General features: G+C 34.4%; 1 protein-coding gene across 2 annotated transcripts in view; it reads right to left on the bottom strand.

Moving 5' to 3' along the window:
* LOC110384055 (3',5'-cyclic-AMP phosphodiesterase) overlaps positions 1 to 23176 on the bottom strand; it is a 368048-nt gene that overhangs the window by 223227 nt on the left and 121645 nt on the right. The window contains exon 1 of one of the 2 annotated variants that reach the window (XM_064034103.1): positions 1893 to 2141. The exons of the other annotated variant lie outside the window; for it this stretch is intronic. The gene's annotated coding sequence lies outside the window, so the exon portion shown is untranslated. Of the gene's footprint in view, positions 1 to 1892; positions 2142 to 23176 lie in introns of those variants that run through there. 2 annotated transcript variants of the gene reach the window in all.

A 23176-nucleotide genomic window follows, 5' to 3' on the forward strand; every position in this document is an offset into this window, starting at 1 on the left:
TAAAAGGAGCCATTTAATCCGACGATTAACACATTTTTGGGTACGTTCAGATAACATTACACGAGGAAAGTCTGATTAATAAAAATATGTGTTTATTTTTGTTGATAACGATCTGTGACAAGTATTTGAGGTTATATTTTTATCACAAACTCGACGGGTAATCCTCTTTATGCTTATTAATAATGCAATTACTTCGGATCGGATCCTATGTCATGGTTCGCGCCATATAGTGACGTCACGAACGGCATGCGCTGATCATTGGCTGTTTGCGGAAAATTGGATATGTACACAATTATGTGATCTTTTCTTGGATACATGTATGCTATTAGTAGAAAGTAGTTCCATAAATAGGTAGAAGTAGTATGGTAGGCAGTTGAGAATTTATTTATAAAATATTTGCATATTTTTAATACGTATCTGTATATTTTAAATTGACGTTAACAGCATGAAGAGATAAAATTACTTTGTGATTTTTAAATGTAGGATAACTTTTGGAATATCGAATGAGTTCCGACAATTTTACTACTGATATGTTGGGTGATATTCATCGGCTTTTTGTGCATGTAATACGACGCAATGACGTAGGATGTAAAATTTCCCAAGGGAAACTGTTTTGTACTGAGTCCCTGGCACAAGCAGTCGTTACGGTGGGTTGTAACCTTAACATTTAGGCTGGAAAGGGTCTTAGTAAATACTTTTAATTCTTGTTTGTATATCACAGCTGTATTTTCTTTTTATTACTTGATTCAAACTTATGATATTGGCTTGTCAAAAGTCAGTGTGTATATATCTAATAATATTAAAGTATTATAAGTACTTAAGTTTAAGGCTTTCCTACCTAATATTATTTTAATACAGCCGTTTATTCTATTGTATTGCGTGTTGACAATGCCAATTAATATTGTATTTATTCATCTTTTAATTAGTGTAAACAAATATTTTTAAGAGACAATACGTTATTAATTTTATTGTTATTAAAGTTATCCTTTGTGTTTTCTAATGAAATAAACAAGTTCAAAATAAATTAGTCAGCATGCATATTTAGAATAGTCAACGTAGGGTTAGTTGGCAACTAGAAGTAGGTACCCACGTACATTTTTTCTCATTTACGTACTGTGTAGGTAGGCTAATTACAATGAGGAATCCCTCTGCTAGTATTATTATAGGCAAATAAATGATTCAAGTTGTAAAATCGTCATGTTTTGCAACAATAAACGTACTATTGTAACACGCACCACTAAGTATCCTGTGAAGATAAAGTTTCCTATTTAAAGCAATAAAATGCGCGTTGTGATTTCTAATAATTAATTACTGACGTAATCCTAAAGATTTTATTTCTGTGATAGAATACAAAAGCCAGCACGTAGTTAATTGCACATTTAGATGCGAGCGGCAAGCCGTGTGGGCTTGTCATTCGGCCGTGCGTATCGAGACGCTACGATGTTACTTTGTAAGACCACGATCATACAAAGTAACATGTGAGAATTAAGTTACTTTTAATGATTATGGCTCCTGAATGACATTTTGCAGCAACGCCGACACATACTGTGTCATATTCTTACCAGCAAGGTCAGCATCAGCATCAGATCCGTAAACAAAAACCGGATTCTATACGTCACTCTCAAATCCAAGTAAGCGAGGCATATTTATCGGCACATTTAACAAAACAATGCAGGCCAACTCTTACATTTACTGGTTATTTCCTGTTTAACTTGAGAAAAACACAGTGAAACTACACGCGTTACAAACAATGTACACACAAACACGACGAGACATAATTACCGGCGACGCAACTAATAAAAACACTCCAAACAATAATTTGATTCTGTGTACTCAAGGTTATGAATTAGCAACACATTCCATATATGTAATCGGTACGCGTAAAATCTTACTCGAAAAAACTTCACGACAAAAAGATACAACTGTTAATAATAGAACGTTTAAAACTATCAAACGACGCCGTGCACTGAGCGTGCTATTCGGCGGTGTTAATTGCTAATCGGACGTTATCGGGAAATGTAGGTAGGTGACATTTCGTAGGCATGTGCCTGCTTCGGTGTGCGGAGGGCGCGCCGCGGCAGCAGCGCGCTCACTCGCGGTTAGGAGAGGACTGTGCGTGCAGCCCGCTCGCCGGCTCGCTGCGGCGGGCGCGTGGCGGCGAGCGGAGCGGCTGCCCAACCGAGCGACGCCGGCTCCAGCGAGCTGCCGAGGGAGCGCACCGACCTGGATCATCCCTCGCGCGTTAATAACTTTAATATCACTCATATATGACACTCGTCACCGCCGTCACTTGACGCCGTGATCCGCGCGACCTATCGCAATGCAACCTTACATTATGCCCACGCTAAGTCAGCGCCCTTGCCTGTTACTGTGTAAGCGGTTTTTGATATCTGAAACCATACATTAAATTGACACCCGATATATTGAATGTATGGTGGAATGTTGTTTATAAACCATTACTTGTTGGTACTTATGTATAGGTACGTAGAATTATTTCATTTGATTGCCTTTTGTTTGTTGTGGTTCTTATCTACTGATATCCAGCCTTTATTTAACTTAGGAGTATCTATGAGTATTAACAACCTATTAACGATGTTTTATCAGTATTTGTAAACAAACACAAGTTGTGGTATAGGTAATGTAAAACTACATATTGCCTGCTAGTTTGATATAAATCATATTTCTGACTCTCTTTCAAGGGATCATGATATCGTAAGGGAATCATCAGAATATCATAGGGGGATCATAGGGAAAGGGATATCTATTATTCGTAGCTTTTATATGCATCCTTATAAGTCCACGATGGTATGCGATGAAACATTTTCGAATTGAAATCACATTGGCCCCTAACTATAAGTACGCTTATGCCCAATACTTTTGCTTAAGTTACAACATTAGCCGACCTCTCCTTTAAATTAAAATTTTAACTAAGTAATCGATACCCGTGCGAACACGTGAAATTATTTTTGGACCCCTTTCCATCATGTTTAAGTTCAGGCTATCGATATAAAAAAAAATCATATTACTTACCTATAACTTAACATCCAATGACAAGTTATAACACCAAAAGATTTTCAAAATTTATGTATGACGTATAATGTTTAAGGCCTATTGGTATTTTATCATAAAACTATCGTCAGTAAGAAAGACTATACCTACCTAGTTTATTTTTGCAAGAACCGGGTATTAGTAATCTCACGGAGACAATACGTAAAGGTTCAAAAATGAAGTCTTAGTGAAATTATTAAAGTCTTCGAAGCTTATTATTTTTTTTAAGTTGGTGGAAACAATAAGGTTATTGACATTCAGTAATTAAGGCTTTTTAATTGAAGTTATTTCCGTGTAGTATTGCATTCAGAACCAGTTTCTTAACTGGTGTTTTTATTGTTATTGGCGTAGTACAGTTAATTAATGTTTCGATACAGTTAATATTAGGCCCATTTACAACGACAGCATTAACTTCAGTTTTTCGTTAACAACTTTTTAGTTTGAATATTGAACTCGAAAATTCATAGTAAACAAACAATTGTTTTAAGATAACTGACGTTTATGTTGTCGGTGTACTTGGGCCTTACTATGTCTTTCAGAAGATTTCATTACGAGAAGTACGTTTACTAATATTATGCTGCTAGTAACTTTGTTTGTTTCAGTCTGGCTTTCATTCCTAGACCTAAACTATGTATTGTTTTATACACAGTTGGTCTACAGTCTGAAGAAGGACATTAGGCTACATTTAATCTTGTTGTAGTTAGTGATTCCCCCAGAACATGAGTAAAACAGATAGTAACAAATAAGTAAAAAGGGTACCCAACAGGCTAAGAACGTCAAGTCCAAAAACACGTAACGATTTTGATATTACAAAATTATAATATAATACAATGGTTGAGCTCACTCGAACAGCAAGCGAGATCAATGTAGGTCAGTGTATGCAGAACTTATCAGAAAGATACGATATGCAAAAAATATAGCAAGTCTTTATTTTATATTGTTTACGTATTATTTATCACGCATTATAAAAATACGGTGAGTAGGTAATAAATGTATTAAACATAAATCATCATCATGATGATTTTATTATATTTGCGATATTAGGCATATTCGGTAGATATTAGATAAGCAATTTACGATATCATCAAGAATTAACATAATTATTGCCTCCGACTTGACATACTTATTATTTTTATGAACAATCAATTTTAAAAATATATATTTTCAATACATATTTGCAAAAACAGGTCGCACTAATCTCAGGAACCACCTTCTACCTAATACGATTTGAAACATAACGTAGCTATTTAGAGGTTGCTACGTAGTTCTTCTCCTCCTTTTTTTAAAGTCAGACAAAAAGAAAACCCATTTGAGTATACCTATGGGTAAAGTAACAATTATGAAGTTTTGAGTTCATTTCATATTAACAAGTTCGCTCATTTCGTTAACAACTCATAAACCGCCATATTTTCACGACTGACAATTTCAGGCAAACGAGCACTTCACAGTTTAACTGTTGTGCTCAATTAAAGCGTGAAATTGTCACAATTATAGTTTCGTCACCTTCAACCACTTAATATGTGTATTAACCAAAGTTAATGCGCGCGTAAGTACACTCATTAAAGTAGAATACAGCGAGACTTATTTATTCATGCAAATATTACTATTGTTGAAATAATATAGTTCATTCTGCTTTAAAAAGTTTGTTATTTGTGAATTTAATTTAAGTTATACACCAACAATTTCAACACAGATTTGAAATTCCATAAAACAATAGGGTCCCGTTTTACACTTTGGGTACGGAACCCTAAAAACCGCTTCATGGACTTATTATATCCAACTAAATAAAAAACAAGTGAAAATCTATTGAGGAGGCCTATGTCCTACGGCTGAAATTATGATGCTTATGATGTTGATAAATAAATAAACAGTTCAGTTTGAAAAACATCATTTTATGACTTCCCCATTAAACCCGAATTTGACTTTAGTTAGAAATACCCAAGATTAAAATAAAAATATTACCATACAGTTACTGAAATACTAAATACATAGTTCGAAGAGCAATCGGAAAGTCTTGACAAACGTTGACTGAACAGTTTATAGATTCAAAGTCAACATCACGAACAAAGTCGTGGGATCAAGTTCGCTTTGCTATTAAATAATATTTGATACTATCGGATAAAATAATATCAGAAATTCTTTTTGCTCGTGGCTGAGACTAAATATTTTTATAATGTAGTATTCTAGTTTTATTTATTTTGTATTTAAATAAATAGGTATAACTAGAATGTTTTCTTCTAAATTATAATTATTTACAGCATCTTTTGGCATTTACGAGGTTTTGGGGAAACATAATGAAAATGTTTCGATTTATCTGACTGAGCGTACAGTCGACAAAGTTTTCAAAATAATAGCACTTTAAAGTTAAATGCAAATAGTTTTGTTCCCGTTATTTATGATAGCAAAATATTTAGTACTGGGTACTTGCTCGACGCATACATGAAATTTCATAAGTATATGGTACGTAAATGGGATTTATTTGGAGGTTGAAATTATATTTAGATATGCTCAAAAGCCCGAAATAAAGAACGAAGTCCTTCAAATAAATTAAATAAATCATATACATATGTATTTTGCTGAAAAAGTCAAGCAAAATATTAGCGGATATTTAATAAATTCAATCATCAATCAAAATCAAGAATTGATTAATTATAAAGAAAGAATGATTTCATTCCACAAAATATAATAATAATTAATATTATTAGATACCCAGACGATTTATTCACATGAACGAATGGCTATCAGAGAAATTCGGTTATGAGGCCGAATTTATCACAAACCAAAAACGGAAACCTATTATAAACTATGTACCTAGATATGATCAGAACTTCAAAAACCTCTAGGCGAAAGGTTTTATAAATAAACTTTGAGGCGACAATTTTTCCTCTGTTGTTTTTGTTCCAGCTTTTCAGATTCCGTCGCGTAAATGTGACAGTAATTGGATTATGATGACCAGTTCCCGGCTGACGGCAGTCTGGACCAATTTAACTTTGTTCACTCATTAGTAAGCTCAGCATTTCAACAACCTCTGTAGTAACAGCCGGTTGCAATTTGCATCAAAAATATCATTTAAGAACGAAAATAAGTTTCAGCTTTTTATACTTCTTTTGTTTCTACTAAACTGATAATTGTAATTAGTGTACCACCGCTGCCAGTTGACAGTTGCCAGTTTTCAAGGGTCACATATATTTTTTAACTGACTGACTGACCGAAAGTCAGTTAAAAAATATATGTTACAGTCAGCTGCACCAAAAAACGGTCAGACCATATTTCAATGTAAGATAGCTTGTCATTTATAGCTGCTTCTATAGGAGCTTCCATTCTTTACCTATAAAAATACATAACTACGTAAGAATTGATTTCACTCATTAAATTATAACCTTTGACATAAAGAAAACAAATAATAGACTGGGCTATCACGACCAACGTTGGCTTTTAAAGTGTGAATATTAGCAATGTTTACAGTCTGGAAGAGCTCTTTGATGTTTACAACCAAAGGCTAATCGATTATGTAATCAAACAAATTAACGCGTCTAGCGTAAAATCTTATTGTTTAATACTTGAAAAACTTTTTACTACGAGTATATTCAAATATTACGAAAAGTAATTTAGTACGCATCTACCAAAGCTCAAACGTGTTATTACTATTTCAAACATCTGGTCTAGCTACAATCATTTAATTCTAATTACTCAAATAACTGCTGTAGCCAGACAGTTTAGGTATTTAAAATAATTCATTACCTAACAAAGGAATAGCTCAGATAAAAAGTCTGAACGAAAAATATCTTCCAGTCCCTTAAAGAAAATATTATCGTAAGAACTATCTTTTAAAATGATCAACTGAGCAAAAGCTTACTTAATAAAAATACTCTTTTAATTGAATTGTGAATTGGAACATATTTTTGCTATCGAAGTGATATTGTCTAAGTGCGTAATATATTTCCCGTCTACGCCGCGAGTGTGTGCTTTGATTAATATCTAGACATAAATATGTCGGTTCTGTCTGAGATTTAAGTTGGGGGCCCTTGAGATAAAACGTCTTCACAGCGCGGTAGAACACCTGACAGCAGATGGGGCGCTCAAATGTATGTAAAACAAATTGCTTGCTACCACTTGCTACATACATTGGAGTGTTGTGAATGTGGAAACATTATTACGAATAGATAGTATCTCATTTGCAAAAAAACAGTGCAAGTTTAATTTACTGTGCACCGATTTGACTGTGTTTTTAGGTTCTTGGATACTAAATAAAGGTTCGCACAAATTTTCTTTGTGATACAGAAAGATGGCGGATAAATTACTACACATCATTTTACGTAGTATGTAACTCCATACTGATTGCACAAAGACCTTTGGTTGCAGTAAAAAGTGACTCTATATTTTATGCTGCACCACAGAACTCTGTGGGATGGCTCTGCGCCTTGTGCATGTGACGTCACCGCGTAAACGCTGGTTCATGTATTCATTTTATTAAATGCAAATTGGAAGTATTTAAATCCAGCAACGTGTACCACTTTTTTGTTGAGCTACACTTTTTGTAATTAAAGCAACGCTCACAAAATGCAGACATATTTTAGAACAAGTAGCCTCGCTGTTTTGGTAATATTAGCTCTTTCACAAAATGAATTACTATACGAACATTTTGTTTGCACTTCACACATTTTAAACGTAAATTCCGTAATGGGAAGTCAGCTGTTCGCGTTTCTGCTGAACTTTTTACTTTGTTTCGTTTAACCATCAACACGTGAGAATGTGTAAGCCAAAGTCTTAAGTACCTTTTTGTTTCAGGAGGTTCCAAATTCTTCGTCTGTTAATTACTTCGTGTTTTGTTAAGAACTAACGGAGTCTGCAAACAGCCCAACTTACCTGGAAAGAAAAGAAAAGGATTAAGTAAATAACAGAAGGATTCAAAACCTGAAGGGGACGGTATTCAAAGTTCATAAAACACAAACAGAAAGGTAACTATAAAAATCTTGGGTCAGCGTTTCAATATTTTTTCGAGTATATTAACAAGATAATAAAAGAGGAGAATTTTTGATAACAAGAGGCATGTAAAAAGTATTAAAAGTTGGTGGATTTGTCGTTGCGGAGCGTTTGTTCGGGTGGCCGCAGGGTGCGCCCCGCTATCGATCCGGCGATGACGTAACGAGCGGGAACCAATGCTGCTGGTACGCGCACAAACTTTAACAGACCCTTATTTAGAAAACAAAACTTGTCACGATCTGCCATTCGTCTTTTAGAAAAATGACCTTCCGTTAAACAAGTGGCTTTAACTTCAAGTTACTCAAATTCTCAGCATATTCAAAATACACAAATTTTAGACAAATTGTTTAAATTAGTGTTGTAACGACGGATGAGTTTAAGTAATGGGCTGACAGTAACGGGCTATTTTATAAAACCATGGGGGGAAGATGATAAAACCAATGGTATACCATCAGTATTTACTTTCCCTGATGCACTTAAAATATCGATTGTAAAACCACTCTTTAAAAAGGACGACGAGGAAGCCGTAGAATGTTATAGACCAATATCACTAGTTAGTATTATTTCAAAAATTTATGAAAAGTATATATACAAGGAAATAAGCAAGTATATAGAAAAAAATAATATTCTCGTCAATGAGCAAAAGGGGTTTAGAGAAAAACACACCATAAATATGGCTATATACGATTTCCTGTATAAAGTCATAACAAATGTCGATAGGTCTAATCCTGTCTGCACAATATTCTGTGATATGACCCAGGCATTTGACCATGTAAGACACGATATTCTGTTAGACAAATTGTACTCATACGGAATTAGAGGCAATGTTCTACAACTAATTAAATCATATTTGTCTGAAAGGAAGCAAATTACCGAAATAAGCTCCATTAACATTAAAAATAAGTTTGAAGAAGCTTCTCAATCAGAGCCACGCATAGTGAAATACGGGGTTCCTCAGGGTAGCGTGTTAGGGCCACTACTATTTATAATATATATTAATGACCTACCCAAATCCATTGATCAGCCCGTTACACTTTTTGCCGACGATAGCACAGTAACAATTCAATGCAACAATAAAGGAACATACGGTAACGATATTAATAATTCTCTTTCAACAATAATTAATTGGCTAAACAATAACAATTTAAAAATTAATCTTAATAAAACAAATGCAATGCACTTTAAACAACGTACACGCAGTGATAATAACCCTAAAGTAGTTTATAACAACAAAACCATAGAAGAAGTCACCACTACAAAATTTCTTGGTATCACAATTGACGCTAAATTAAATTGGAAAGACCAGGTAGAAATACTTAGCAAAAAAATTTGTAGCTCAGCATATGCATTGTATAAATTAGCACCTTTAATCAATATAAAATCACTTCTTCTAGCATACCACGGCTTAGTTTCATCACACTTGAGATATGGTATAATCTTCTGGGGCAATTCGACTGACAGGGAAGCACCATTCAAAGCTCAAAAAAGATGTGTTCGATCCATGTTTAGACTTAAGCCAACAGATTCATGTAAACCTTATTTTGTAAAGTATAAGATATTAACGATGCCATCATTATACATATTAGAAGTTGCTATGTTTGTAAAACAGAATAAACATTTATTTTTAAGCTTTAAAGAATTATCTAGCCGAAGTAGACGTGATAATACTGTCCTCTGCTCACAAAGTGCAAACACGGCATTAATGAGAAAAAGTATATTCTGTATGGCACCCATTATATACAATAAACTGCCAAAAAGTTGGAAGGAAGAAAATTCTAAAATATTTAAAAAACGACTGCAGAAATTCCTAGAAAAGAAAGCATACTACAATATCTCAGAATTCTTAAATGACAAAGTAATTGCTTGAAACTTAAGACTGTTTTGCTAGTAGATTATTTATTATATTTTTAACCTAATTTTAAGTAAAATTTCAAGAATGTTCTTTATTTTAAATTTTGCTAGTAGCTTATTTATTATATTTTTAACCTAATTGTAAGTAAAATTTTAAGAATGTTCCTTATTTTAAATTTTATTTTTTTGAATATTTGTACGCCTAAGAGGCCAAACATGAATGGTAACTTTATTTTCTTGTGTAACAACCTGCATAACTATATGTACACCCATGTTTTTACAAATAAAGTTTCTTGTATCTTGTATCTTGTATCTTAGTTAAAGTATCTATGACTTCTCTAAACCAATATAAAACGGCGCCTACGCACACATAAATAGGGACATGTTATAGTACAACTAAAGTACCCAGATGATCTATCTTTTTTCAAAAGCGTTTTTTTTATTACCATATAACATATACACATATCTATCTATCACATATCTATAAACTATTGTCTTCGACAAAATAAAATACGTAAATAAATTCAAAGACACAAAATCTTCGCATAAAATTGAACAGTACCAAACATTTACACGATTTATCTGGGCAGTGAGTACGTAACATTCCCGTAGAACTTGAAAATACAATTTCGCTACAGTAACATGTGCCTTTGTATTGGCGAGGATGTTTCAAACCCGCCTGTAGGCGATAGTGTCTACAGTGCACTCAATTTTATCAAGCAATTCTGATTTTTATGGGAAAAGTGGCGCACCGCAGAAACCACTACGATATTACCTCTAGGCCTGGCTTTTATTGTTCCTGTACATAAGCACGGTTCCTTCAATCGATTGGATATTCTGAAATCGCTTCCAAAGTACCTACTGGTGATATTGCTCAACACATCGAAAAGACGACAAAAAAGTGAAGAGGGTTTCGTGTTTGATAATTATCATCCTGCCCTAATCCCAATTTAATTGGGGTTGGCGCAGCGGCCTATCTTGGTATTCTGTTTGGTAGCAATCACGTTTTTGTGGTTTTTAGTCAGCTTTTAAAGCGGAATTAGAAAATATCAGACGAATATTTTGCAATGACATTTGCAACGTACGTACTTAAAGACTGGTCAAATATGTAGGTACATTATTTGCAATATTAATCTCCCATATAGATATCCCATCTATCGTTATGCCAAGCAAAAACCACCCTGCCCTTGTCCTTTAAGTGCTAACCTAATATTTGGATGGTCCCTTATATCCTTTTTAAGAACTTTATCTATACTATACCTACATTGCAGTTCACTCGCAATATCTTTATCGTATAAAGTAACTAACTCATTTCAATCGACGGAGTGCCCACTAACTATATCAGACTGTTCTTAAATTGACGTCTCCGCCCCACATTACCGTCTGCTACGACCCGTCATAACAATCAAACTTGGATCAATAAAATGACAGTGGAATGGAAACTATTGGCTACATTGCAATTTATAAGGTCGTAAGAAGTGGACGGTGCTAAACCCCGTTTATACGGTTAAATGATAGTTCTACTTTTCCAGATATTCACTGTAGCAATGTAGGTATATAGCGAACAGTCAGAGATGGTAAGCCCATATCATCGCGAAATTCAACATAATGTGGTAACGTGTAAACATAATTTTGCCAATTCTCAAGACTAAGCGGTAACGCTGCGGGTAAAAGCTAATACTTATATATTACGTGTTGTTCGTAAACAGCGGTGCTCGTTTCAATTTCCCGAAGTTTTATTGTTTTTCATTTACATTTTACGATTTTCTTGAAGAAGGAACTCTTAAGGCGGGACCGTCTGGTTGTTGAAACAGCTCACTTAGAGCCAATAGAAAGTAATGCTAGAATATCCTTGCTTGTTACCGATGTATTTGAGTCGCTAGGGAAATATATACGTAGACATTACAAAGCTGGCATTGTGTATTGACCCAAATTGTGACGTAACACTCCCTAAACCGTACATAATTTGGTATTCTTCAAAAAGGTTCCTTGATGCGCACATGAATACACAACTTTGCTTTCGTATAGGTATTGATATGTTAACAAATAAGTTCGATAATAGTCATTGATAAAAGATAACACGACTCTTGTGACAATTCAATGATCACGACAATATTTAAAATGCTCTCAACTGCCAATTAAGTTCTTTCCTTAACTTCCACTAACTAGACGAAAATGAATGCATCTTAATATCATGAGCATATTTCTGAGGAACCTCAAAGGCAAGACAAAGAAGCTTCATTCCTTAAATAACATTAACGTGATAAAAGGTTCCGACGCAGCGGCCTGAAGTATCACTCGCATGCAATCATCAGTGAAGGTTGGGTCACACAAATAGCGGAGGCGTTTGTAAAGGTCGCTGAACAAAGCGAGAATTTCGTATTACCTTTTCCTAGAAGCTTATTGAATGAATAGGAAGACGAATTCCAATGGTAGGTCTAAGCTCTAACATTATATACCTACTAGTAGATACGAAAATCTGCAAGCTTAATACTTTGACGCCGCAGGTACAATCTTAAGGTCTACGCGCCTCAGTGCAGGTGAATGAACACTACCTTTCGATATTTATGTTCTACTTATACCGCTTTCTTTTCGATATTAATTTCCGTTGGCTTTTTTAATTATTGTGTTCGCGCAAAAGCTTATCGCCGATTGAGGTTAGACAATTGAACCTTCATTCCCAATGTTTCCTACATTGACTTCTTTAATTTTCTACAGAGTACTATATTGTAAAAACCTTTTAGGTATAACCTTTTTCTGTTATTTATCTACCTTACTATTCTTGTCTGTCCTATGCTTTCATTTGTAGTTTTTCCGCTCCGCTTTTAGTCTTACCCAGCTTCTCTTTGGCACGTGCTTAATTTTGATTCATATTTCTCTCATGAAAGCATCGCATGAGAAAGTAACTTATTATATTTCTTTTATATTAGCATAATGAAAAATCTGAAACATTGTATGCAAATGAAATCAGCTCGGGTCGGGCTGCTTATTATCTACAGAAGAAGCAAAATATAAATCTAATATTATGATTGCTTCATTGCTTCTGTGGTTTAAGCTTGGTATTGAATATAGAAGAAAAATATTTTGTAGACGAAGTGTATTTCTAGCTCATTGAACATTATTAAATGTCTACTTATCTAAGTGAAATAAATCGGTCTCTTTAAGCGCCTTATACCATCCACGTAAGCAGAGGACTACGAAATGTGTCATCATTATGAAAAATCTCGTATCGCGAACTAAAGTAGAAAAGTATCTGCAGATAAATTGCCTTTTGAAAGTGGTGAATGTGTCACCACTTTCGTGTCAATAAACGCTTGATGTTTGTGGTACGCCTGTGTATTACGAAGCTGCACTGCGTTTTGAAATTGAACGAATGGAATTTCCTTTTTACGTACAGTCTGCAAAAGTCCTAGTTATTGCAGTCTCACATGTCTCGCGTCACAGATATAGGTAGCGTCGGCAAAATTGGTCAAATCAAGAATTCTCACATTTTGTAAGTTCAAGTATATTTTTCCGCAAAAATTTTGCCAATACTGACCACAGTGCAAAAAAGTATAATAGACATTGGTTTGCACAGAAATTTCACAAAAGTGTTGCGATTGCATTTTCTAAAAGTTTATTTTAAATACAAACCTATTTCATATTTAGGTGGAGACATGCTTAAAAATATGACTTAAAACTAGCTCTCAAGAGATAAATTCTTACATAAGCATCAGTAACATCAACCTCATTTTTCTTCAAAGAACCAAAAAAGCTGTCTAAGCACCTGACAATATTCTGTCAGAAATATGAATAGTTCACCGCTTTACTAAAAAAAGATTCTTATGTTTCAGCATTTTTGTAAAATTCATACTGAATAAGGTTCACTTTGTGATGCCCTTTTTGGAAATGCTGAGTTCACATAGTTTAAAGCATTTTGATCCTACAGAGCTGCCACCGGTATAAATCACGTTTAATCTAGGGATTAAAACAGTCGGGAAAGTCTGAACGAGGAAGGTAGGACGACGAGAAAAAATATGCGAATGACGTAAGATTTGTGTATCCTAAAGATTTTCCTGTAATTAGTGTGGTATGACACAGATCACCATGAAGGAATTAATAACATTTTCAAATTGTAACCTGAACTAAATTATCAGTTTAAATCAGAGGTCTAACAAATCATGTTTTAATGATTATTTTATTCCTTAAGTAGCAGATATTAAAAAATATATATCCAACGTATGGACTAATACTACATACCTACGAGTAGAAGGGGTGTTTGACACACTTCCAGTCTACTATTTACAGTCTGTCTTACAACCTCATGAAGTTTTTCATTGTCATCTGTTCTCATTGTGTCGTTGTGTCGTATCAATCTTAGAGGATGCGTCATTTCTTTCAGTAGGCATTATGATTACATCGGCAGTATATGAAGAACGATGGATGACGTATTTGACCTTTATGGGATATCGGAATTAGATATTATAAGATAGGAAAGGCGTTTGAATGTGAATAATGTAGTGAGTAAAAATAATGTACGTCTTTTATCTTGTAACTTTCCGGTACTGTTAAGCATTAATTTATAAAAATACCAGTTATACACCTGTGGGTCATTAAAAACGGGTTTTATTACAAAGAATATATAATTACTAAAAAAAGCAGACTGGCTGCATAATAAAAAGTTACAAAGTCTCAGATCATTCCGATGAGGTAAAATATTATTTTCCTTTAAACGGATCGTGTTGTAAATTATTTAATTTTTATGTCATAAAAATAAGGCAAAGTTCATCTTCAAAGGGAATCAAAATGTATTTTTAGGACAGGATAAGGAAAAAATGTTATCTCGTTTATAGAAGCTTAAACTGCCTAATGAGCAGATATAATCTGTTTTAATTATTTTTTTCAAAGAAGGATGCACTTTTACCTATCCCATTTCTACTGCAAATAGTTTCTTTGAGACACATATTAGGTACTTCTACATACAGTAGAAGCCGTTTATTATAACTCCTTATAATATTGAACTACCGTTTATTATGGAAGTTTACACTTCGAAGTTTAGTTTTCATATAAAAGTATTAATGTACTTTAACAAAAATGTTGTCGCTTAGGTACATTCATGTTGATATGGTGTTGTGGAACTAAATCCATTGACCGAAATAAGTTACGAGCTGTACGTCGCATTATAACTAAAGTTATTTCATGCATCCTGAACTGGGTTTATGACGTCATGCTTCAGTAAACGCGTATTGCCGTGCTATACATAAAACTACTGGTCGTAAATTCGAGTCTACGAAGTGCCAGTACTGAATAATGAACTGTGGTTTAAATACATTTTACTTTGTAGAACAACTATTTTGCCTGCCTAATTACGCAGAAGAGATTTCCTTAGATTATTAAAATAAATGACTATCTTGTTAGGACAATAATGAATGCCTATGTACAGTCAATTTCAGGTCAGTGGTAACAGTTTTATAGGAAAATCATACTTATTACTATTGAGTTAAGGTACATGACAGTTACCACTGATGTGCGATCTACCACACTATATGTTCTATTTTTTCTTCTTGTCTGTATTCTTCTTATGTGTGTACATTAACTATTAAATAAATAAATTAATCTACAGCACCAATATTCAGTTTAGTGTCACACATTTAGGTACTACTTACTCGTTTTATTCGAATATCTCCAGACATTTAGAGTACCTGTATTGCTGAATTTATGATTTATGAAAATAAAAATGGAGTTTACAGTCATGTTTAAGATACTTTATTGAAAGCAATATCATAAAAATAATCATATTCCTACATACAGTATCGAGAAGACTTGAGTGATTTATTCTTACGTTCAACCAAAATGAGAGTAGATGACAGCCATTATGGGGTCTTTTAAATATTTATTTACAAGACAAGTATGTAGCATTAGGTATATTTGTTATGGTTGTCGGCTTTCAACTATTCGTAATATGCATAATTTGCTTGTCACGCTTAATTTTCTTCGGTAATTTTACTAAGTTTCTCGACGGTTTCTAGGCCAAAATTAGCCTCTCTTTACTAAGATCAAATCATAATGCATGTGTAATTTTTCACAATTTTATAAGTGAAGTTTACAATATTTTAAATCCGTTCCTACACGATAGAAGATTGGTAGTGAAACGTATTAAATTATACATTGATGAAAGAAAGTTCCACAAATTTTCTATATTTTGCCACAACCCTGGAAGAAAAACGATTGGCTCTCAAAATCTGGCAAGTCGATTCCACCACAATTAGGTCACTAACTTACTCCTTCACTAAGCATGATGGGAGAATTCCACCTTAATCAATTTTAGACTTCATCCTCACTCCTCACCCTTAGAGCATCTAACCAACTGGAGACGTCACTGCCGTGTTGTCTTTCTCTTTGCCAAATGTACGCGAGCACAGCTCATAATTATCCACGAATTAATGCTCTTGTATGAGAATTTTGTTGTGTGCGCAAATGCATGAATATACGTACGTAAATCGGCTGCTTTATTCGCATACAGATTTGTGATTACAGCGGCTCTAGTTTGTTCAACACTCTAAGTCCTTACTACGTCTACTAGAATAGACAAGTATCTACGAACCTGCAACATTAAATGGGTACCTACATCAAATAATATTCCACAACTGCAACAACACTGTTCCATCTCTACCGTTGTACGGAGAAATAAAAATGAATGTATGTTTAAAACCGTAGGATATTATTTTCTTTCGTGCAGCAGAAAGTTTAAGGTTTTATACGTTTTATGGCTGAGGAATAAAAGTGGTACATATTTCATTTATAGTTCTGTCCGATGTTTCTATATTTTTCTGCAATTTTGAAGAATATTCATCATTTTGTTATTACAAGGTAAGTGCATTTGGTATATTCTTTCGCTATAGCATACATTTGAAGATTTTCACAAGCGAAGTTTTTATCTTATCACAGAGAAAGCACTATATTGCTGTATGTTATAGTTTCATATCTATGAAGGTTTATACATTCACAATCACATTTTATAACAGAGACTACAAATAGCCAAATACTTATTGTAATTGTTCAGTTTCAAAATTGGAACGTACACTTCAAAGAGGATTTAATATACAAGACAGTGTACAATAGCAATTTTACACAAACTGCTATAGTACATATCTATACCTTCTACAGTAACTGTTCCTTATTCTCATACGATAGTAATCAGTGTGAGGACTCGGCCGAGTGGAACGGGAGCGTGTACTAGCGAGTACAAACATTTGAATTTGGAACGAACGCTCCTACACTTCGGGGACTGCGCGGGCTCAATTCTATTACCATAGGATTTGGAAAGTAAATTATTTTAGTGGAATACCTCTATTTCTAATTCATGTGTTCTATTTTCAAAACTAGCCTGATTATTTTGTTGCCATTCCTCGATAAAAAAAAATCTTAATTAAAGTGTGAATCAATTCAGAGTTTCATATTAAGACTGTAATGCATCAATGTCTAGAAAAATATAAGCCTATCAGACTTAGTAATAGAGCAATAAATCTCAATGCATAGACTAATACACTACGCGTATTGGCCGCGAATAATCAAAATAATCTACAACAGTTATAAATACGTCTCACATTTCAACGTAATTAGCTAATATATCTTTTAAAGTTACAGTAAATATTTCAAGCGCTATAATACGTAATATTCAGTCTTAGAATGATTGATTCTAGTTTGAAGAGTAATATTCTATTTATTACGCAGACATATTTCAAGTAGTTTCAATCCAAAATTAGTTAGTCTTTACAAAGTAATGTGTTGAAAGACGCCTGGACTACTCAGCTCAAAAGCAAAGTCCAAAATACATTTTTTAGACAAAGATAAATGACTTACGTAAACAATATAAACAGGTTTTCAAATTCAGCACACACTAGGTCCGTTTTAAATTTCAGATCATTTACAAACCATTGTCCGAGACTGCCTCGCCGCAAAAATATTTAAATATATTCAGCGGTTCAATGTTTTCTATTCACCGTTTAAATTTGGTCATCTTGCTTGTTGTTTATGTATTCAGAGACAATGAAGCGAGTTACAGAACAATTTGTAAGGCTCCTGCATGTACCAGGCGAGGAAAGCCACATCAGAGACGCTCTTTGAGAATAATATTGCCGTAAAATGTTCTTGAATATTTGAATATGTAAACAGAAACCGCCACCCATAAACCTAATAATAATATTTTGCCGCGATATTGTATACGTATATATTGTTCAAAGATATTCACGCCCTTGTGAACTGAAAAATAACAAAACGAACCTACGAATTTCTACGCCGCCGTTGGAAGTACAAAAACTTTCCTTATAAAAAACTTTATGATTTATTACAGACAACTGAAGCTCCTTCAAGGGCTTTCATCTAAATACGTCGATGTTACGCTAAGATAAACATGGCTGACTATCCGCAGGAAGCAGGCACGCCATCAAAACTCAATCAATTACATCGAAATATCCAAATAACATCCAATCCCACAGTTCATGTAAACAACTAACATTTGCTTCCAAACCATTTCGTCGCCTTTATTTGGACAGCAAATAATATTTGGAACACAAAGTTGAATTTAAACATCCAGATGTTCGGTTTAACGTAGATCGAAGTAACATGGCTATCCTAAAAAGTGCAAGTAACGAGAGCAATTTGGTACGAAGCGTGGCGTCGCAAGAGTGCCGGAGAAACCCTCGCGTGCGGCTTCACGATTTAATTGCTTTGGCGCTGTTCCATCGCACCGAGACCGAGAACTTTACTGGAGGGTGCATCCTTTATCTCCTCCACATCCTGACTAATGAGCCAATGAAAACAGATGTAAACTTTATGAAAATAAATTGCTGCAACCGAAAACTTTTACAAGGATAGTTGGTTTACACTCGGTGTATTTCATTCAACAGTTTTCTTCATTCTACGAAACATCAGCAGGGAACACCAAATATTGCTTTCTTTCGTTGAAATACTAAACACTATTGGATCAAATATAACAACAATTGTAAACAAATAAAGATATTCAAACGTGATCTGCATCGAAGATTTATGTTTACTCCTAACTATTAGTCAGTTAGTAATCTACTTGATTTGTTTGCAGTTGTATTTGGCATGTTTATTAGGCACGCGATAAAATTTATTTCGACTGTAGTGATTCATACACTGAGTTGAATGATCGTGAATTTGAACTAGGTAATGTGAACCGCTATATGTGAAGTTTACATTACGATATTTACATTTTTTATGGCACTAGTGTTGCTCATCATACATAATTATGATTTCATAACTGTCAATTATGATTTTCATAACACATCTATCGATAGAAGAGTGTGCTAATAGAGTGTCGCTTCCAATATCTCTAATTCCGTCTTAACTTTCAGTCCAGGGCTGTCACGAACGCGTACAAAGATACGTGATTTAACTTACATAAGAACTTTCGCTGCTGTTTACAGTGACATCTCTTTTAGAAAATTCCTCTGAACTTAGAGTACGTTTCTAATCCCAAGAGGGTTCCGAGGGAGCGGACGTTCAGTTCGTTGCAATTGTTCAGTAGAGAATGTTCTAGAAAGTCTTTGAGAACTGTATTTCTTTTATTTTAAGAGTGTACCAATACGAAGAGATAGTTAGGAATTTCATTAAGTAAGTATATGTCAATTTAATGTAGCTGAAGTTGTCTATTTATGAAGAAGTGGCAAGGTTACTTGAAGAATTTAGTTGTCTAGATATAGGTCAGTAGAAAAGTAGGTGTTATTCCTAGTTACATTTAAAGATTTAACATACTTATCCGAAGAGTACTAGTTGCAAACCTAAATCACGATTTCACGACCTTTCGAACAGATTTATTGTAAGTGTAAGTACAGAGCTGGGTGGTCTCGGGTTAAAAATAGGCAGAGTTATAACTCTTTTCTCGAAAGTATCGTAAGTGGCTCCTGAGAAATTTTATGAGCATTAGAGAACGTGGTAATGCTGTGCAGTTGGTGGTGAGATCCAGACGCTTGAACCTTTTAGCGAGAAGTTATGTATGTTGTTGCTTTTTGACGTTTTCTGTTTGGAATAGTCGAAACACTACAATACTACGATCGACGTTAGTCGACGTAGGTTTGCAAATTAGTGTTAAGATCTAATATATAGAGATGCATATTTTCTTTCGATACGGTAAGACTTATGCCACCAAAACTTTACCGGGTTCCTGCCTGCAATAACTGTTTCTGAGTAATAGTCGTTCATGTCACCACATAAATGCTTCAATTTTTATCCCACAGCAAACAGCATACTCGTTAACGTGCTAGTAGTAACAGATATTTAAAACGGTTACCACGTAATTTCGCGAATCGGGGCACAAATGTACCGTCGGCAGCGTGACTATCGACCGTGCCTTACGTAACAGCTCCAAGTATGAGCTTTTGCTCTCACTACGTACCTACCTTCATTTGCATTGCAATCCTAGGCTATGCTGCCTAAAATAGGATCTGCATATCTTCTACATGGACTGCAGTCTCCTTTATGTATTTCCGAAACGTGCATGTTAGAGTAAGAATAGGTACCAATTTTGTTTTACGACAACCATCATGATTCAAAAATACAGGGAAAAGATGTATATGTATGTGCCATGGTACTTTATCTTGTAGAGTGGCAAATGACCACTGGGCCCATGATGGTAAGTGGATTCCATTCCCAATGAAAAACTGGGAGACAAGAGTATCAGGTGCGTTACCCTTTTTTGAATGGGTCTCTTCAATTTAATTCCAGTCCAAGTAAACCATAACACTTCCATGGGCCAACATAATGATTATAAAAATGTATGTCCCTATTCTTGCGTCAGTGCATTAGTAAATAAATACAAATATCACAGTTTGTAATAACGGGAAAGCGACCTATTATGTACCGAGAAACTTGTAAACAGTAAACAGCGGCATGTTAGCAAGTTTTAAGAAGATTTAATAACGACCCCGACAGATTGGCTGAAGGTGATGACAGACGTTCAAATTAGTTGAAAGACACGATGACAGCCGACAGCTGAACAAAATAAAAACGGAAGAGCCGGATATACGCCACAGTCTAGAAATAAACTGTACCTGTCTTGCGGATAATAATAAGTTGACCAAGAAACTTCATTGTATTTTCATACTCTTTCAAATTCTACTTTCTGTGAGGTATCTTAGTCATTATACAGGTGAGCACTATAGTAGCTATTCTGATGAAGTGCTTCTGAAAATATTTAGGTCGGGCTTTAATAATGAGAACCACCTTTCAGGCTTCTCCGTATTTAAAGTAACATTGTGGTGCTTTATTTTGCGTCCCATTCTTTATTCGCACCTGCTGCCACAGAGTTTAGTCTAATTAAACTAGTGGCCGTGAACAAATGGAATAAAAATTAACCGAGCAACTTCCGTAAGTTTTGTAACCACACATAATTTTGACGTTGCAAAAAAGGAGGTAGCAACTAGGTAACAATAGATTTGTGTTTTAATTACAAAACTATCTTAGGTTTAGATTTATTTTGAGCTGAAGAAAAACAAATACCCAAGCCTGGATTATAAACAAGTAAACAAACAACGAACATTCGATGCGGGTTATAAAGTACGAGCCGATGTTACAACGCAGCCGTAAACACGCTTTATGACGTGAGATGACGGACTTGTTATTTGTACGAGACTATTGTTACTCAACACGGGAATCTATTAAATGTTCGGAAAACATCAGCTCTGTAATAATGTAGCTGGGAATTTTATCTGTTGGAATAAAATAGGTCGCCTTGTTTTGGAGAAAGGTTCGTCGTATCAAAATACCATTATAGACCTGTCTGTGTCTCGGAATCATATGATTAGATGGAATCCTATGATAAGTAAGTGTGAAAGATTCTGTTATTTACCACAAAATATATATAGACTACAAATTAATTTGAATACATCTATTCAAAGTACCGCACGTACTTTGTCGCGTAGATCGATATTTCACCTTCAGATATAATTAGACACGTATTTATTTAATGCACAGGTAACGAGAAATTCACGCAATTTAACACTTCCTCGAGGCAAAGTGCCAATGTAACAAATAGGTAGCTTCTTAATAGTTTGAAACCATATCAACGTGCCTACATAAATAAACGTGAGGAATTATTCATAGACCCGCTTGTTATAGTTTTGGTTAAGATATATTATATTGTGAATAGTTTTGGCTCGTTTTTTGTAAATGTATTTCATGCTTTAACCGACGTAAAACATTTATCAAACAGCACAAATATCGAAATCACCATAAAATTAAAAACACTTGAAGCAAGGCCAATATTGATAGAGGCTAAAAAAATAAATAAGCCAACGAACTAATAAAGAAAAGTCTAAGCAATATCCGAGCACCGTATTTTCTCAATCTCTAATAAAGTGAAATCTATCTGGAATGCAGTTTGTACATCTCTCATGTCCACCTCAAACCGGGTTCACATTTTTCTCAATCGCTACCAATGAAGACGGCACCGTATTCAGGACGCGAACCAATGCAATTTCAGTCTTATTTCTCTTGTACTCTAATTTAAATTCTAAAGCTATACAGATTGAATTCGGTTTCCTTTAATTTCAAGACGTCTTTGCAGGCCAAATTATAGTTCGTCATTTGTTTCAAAGACAGATTCGAAGTAGAACAAGAAAATCTTGTGGGTAACATTTTCTGTTCGATAAACTTGTATTGTGTACTGCCTTAGGGCAAGTTTAACCTTTGTAGGACTGAAATTAGAGTAAGTAAATGTCAAATATAACTAAAAATAGGTTCGTAGTTCTTTAGGGAATACATTTTGTACAACTTACTATACATAATATCTACGCTACGTTGTACAAAATAAAACTGCGGGTACTTTAAAATTTTTCAGAACTTATTTGCAAAGGAAGCGAGTATTTCATTACAATGTAAATACATTTCATATCAACGTGTGTGAGCAATTAAAGTGCTGATATTTATGTAGTCTTATTAAGACACAATTTATTCGCTGTCATTATTAATTAATACGTCAACTAACTTTTGCGTCTTACTTATTTTTCGAATGCACCTGACTTAGTATAAAATCTATGCAACAAAAAATCTGATGTTTAATTATTTCTCAAAAGATCAGATGCCTAAGCAGTAAAAAGGCAAGCTAAATACCCAGTCCAAGTTTTCTTGCAAATACGAAATGCGAGAGTTTAAATTCATACCTAACTACAGCGTGCTTCAATGTTCTCAAGTGAAAACTTTTAAACAGCACCTAGCTAAGAAACGTTAATATTGTCGCTATTGCAATTTGCTGAAAACTTCTGCACTCCTAGTACCTGCCTAGATAAACTGC

This window comes from Helicoverpa armigera, chromosome 4 (genome assembly GCF_030705265.1).
Source record: "Helicoverpa armigera isolate CAAS_96S chromosome 4, ASM3070526v1, whole genome shotgun sequence".
NCBI lineage: Eukaryota > Metazoa > Arthropoda > Insecta > Lepidoptera > Noctuidae > Helicoverpa > Helicoverpa armigera.